Source organism: Lepisosteus platostomus, chromosome 2 (genome assembly GCF_059453375.1).
Source record: "Lepisosteus platostomus isolate fLepPlt1 chromosome 2, fLepPlt1.hap1, whole genome shotgun sequence".
NCBI classification, from domain to species: Eukaryota; Metazoa; Chordata; class Actinopteri; order Semionotiformes; family Lepisosteidae; genus Lepisosteus; species Lepisosteus platostomus.
In genome coordinates, this window is record NC_142612.1 from 52,533,834 (window position 1) to 52,536,811 (window position 2,978).

The 2,978-nt window shown below is 38.1% G+C and overlaps 1 pseudogene; it reads left to right on the forward strand.

The window, feature by feature from the left end:
• Window positions 1-1,576: 1,576 nt before the first annotated feature.
• Window positions 1,577-2,527, forward strand: LOC148676475 (olfactory receptor 1C1-like; annotated as a pseudogene).
• Window positions 2,528-2,978: the final 451 nt, after the last annotated feature.

Sequence of the window (2,978 nt, forward strand, 5' to 3'; positions counted from 1 at the left end):
GAAGACTTACCCTGTTCTTGTTTGAAAATACCTGTGAAACCGGTTTGTTTACAAACAATGTAGACACAGACAGTGGAGTGAAATTCGGCACAGCCAGCACACCGGGGGAGGGGAGGGAGAGGGAGCCATGCAGTGCCAGGCAAATAAACAATATTAATGTAGGGCTTTTGGGCGCATGTGGATTTACATACAGTACGAACATGTTGTGATATTTAGAAATATAAAAAATGTCAATATAATGCCAATAATATTTGCTATTTTAGTTTTTCAAAGAAATATTTTTTTGTTAAAAGAAAACTCATGGCGACAGCTGGGTTTGGACACCCAACCTCAGGGTTATAAATCAGTCACTTAAGCTGTCACACCACCAAGGCAAGTCATGTGACACCCACACACATAGCAATGGAAAGTCGCATACTACTGTTTGTGCAACAGTACATGGATCTAGTTATACCGTTATTAATTTTTTTTAGATACGCAAATCCATATTATATTTCCTAATGCTTTAATCTTAAAATGTTTAGGGAGAAATGGAATACTGGCGTGTATTTTTTCTTTAAGCTACCAAGACCAGCCCTATACAGTACAGTTTACATAAAGCAATATGTTTATGTTCCTAAATTAATATATTTTATGAGCATCTGAAAGGCATGGTGAATCTGAGATTGGAAACGAATGCGTGATCCGATCAACGAAATGCTGTGGTGTTACTTTTTGTCAATGAAAAAATAAAGTATTTTTGTTTACAAAGACGGTTACAAAGAATGTGGACCAGGGTAATACTTTGAGTTTACAGCTTGTCCAAGGTCATTCATTATTAATACTATTAGTAATATCTTCGGTAAAGACTTTGATCCATAAGATATTTCTGCATAATTAAAATATTTATAAAGGTGGTAGGTTGTGTACTTTTGTCCAACTGAGCAATCTTGCTTTCATAAAATATACAAACTTTTTAATGTATAATGATTAACATTCTGTAATACACAGTTTAAATTTAAAAGTCTAAAGAGTATACAACTTAAATTCTTAATTGAATAAAGATTGTCCCTCAGCAGTGATCGGGATTCGAAATGAGTGTTTTCTGGCGACAGCTCAAATGCTGTACATTAAGCTTTAGGTTAAGTTTTATTAGCTCCACCTGGCGGTGATTCCGGCAACTATTATCTTACAGCTGGTAGCTGGTATTATTATACCGTATGACGCGGTATAATATACAGTATGACGCGATAAGACGCGTTAATCGCGTTGTGATGTGGCACGCCCACCGCGGTTTACCGTGGCGTACCCCGCTCGTTTTGAATGGCTGCATCTGTATATTGATAAAAATAAGAAACTATTGATCATACTTAGGGCTTTAAAATAATGGATTGCAACCTTTGTCATTTTAGAGGTTTTCTGTCATTTTCTGAAGGGCAGTATATATTAAAACATATGTCAGCATATATTTATATTAATACACAAAAAAACATTTTTACCTTAGAAAATATAATGCATTACAATTCTGTATAAGACCTCCTTCTAATACAATAATATTTTACTTCTTCCAAAGTACCTACTGAGGTGACTTCAAGTCATGAGCAGCAACATAACTTTGCACTCTGAGTTCATCATCGCAGGACTACCAATCCTACAGGAACGGGACACTGTATTCTTCCTTATCTTCCTAATCTACTTTCTGGCCACATTCCTGGGAAATCTGAGCATCATGGTCTTAATCTCCCTGGACCATCGGCCCCACGTGCCCATGCACTTCTTCCCTTTGAACTTGGCTCTCTTAGACATACTGCTGTTGACCTCTGCCATACCCAAGATGCTAGCGGGTATTTTAGGTTATAATACCATCTCCTTCTCAGGTTGCTTTGCACAGATATACTTTCTCATCTCTTTTACAGCTATTGAAGGATTCCTTGTTGCAGCCATGGCACATGATAGATATGTTGCTGTAGTGAAACCACTACATTACAACACCTTAATCAGCACCAAGGCCTGTATTACAATGATGTCCACAGCCTCGGTTCTGGGCTTCCTAGCTCCTCTATTGACAGTAGTACTGGCAAGCACTTTGTCATTCTGTGGTTCAAACTTTATCCTCCACATTGTTTGTGATTATAATACTGTAATGTCATTAGCCTGCGGTTATGTTACAGCTCAAGTCAATTTTACCCTGTCAATTGCCATGCTGTCAATCTATGTCCCCTTTCTCTATGTCTTATGGACATACTGCAGAATCATAGCATCAGTAATGAAACTGAGAATTGTGGAGAGCCGTTAGAAGGCCTTATCAATGTGCTCTTCACACCTGACAGTTGTCTTTCTGTACTATGCTTCTGGTACCGTGGTGTATATTGGTTTGAGAGTGGAGAGGATCCCTCCAAATGGGCGCATCTTCATTCGTGGCCTGAATTATTTGCTCAGCCCTTTGCTCAATCCAATTATTCACAGCTTAAGAAATGAAAAAATCAAGGCAGCAGCTCAGAAGTATTTTAAACTAAAAGCACTGTCATGCCAAGTCAATAAGACATAGTATAAGGGAAATCAACGTTCATTATGTAACAGAGATTGAGGTGAAATAATTATATATCGTTACATCTATAACTGACCAGAAAGTGTCTCTAAGAGTTTCGGTAAAGTTAGTAACACTTAACAGTGTAAACAGTTCCAGCTTCAAAGGAGAGGGACTGTTTGCTGACATGTAGGGGGTTCCCTGATCAAAAACAAAGTTAATTAAGTTAATTACCTAGTTTTCTGGGTAAAACATACCTCAGGTAGAGACATCCTTTCTGCTTATGGGTGCATTTTTAGAATAGGGAGTTAGACTTACATTATTTTGTGCCATCCAGGTATGCAGAGAGAGATTTGCTGTAACTCCGGGTTGTAATGCATTTATTCAGAAGGCAGTTTATCATTTATTGTGACCTCTGTGGGTTCCCTGAATCTGCTGCCTCTCATTCACGTTCCTGGATCTCAGCTATCTA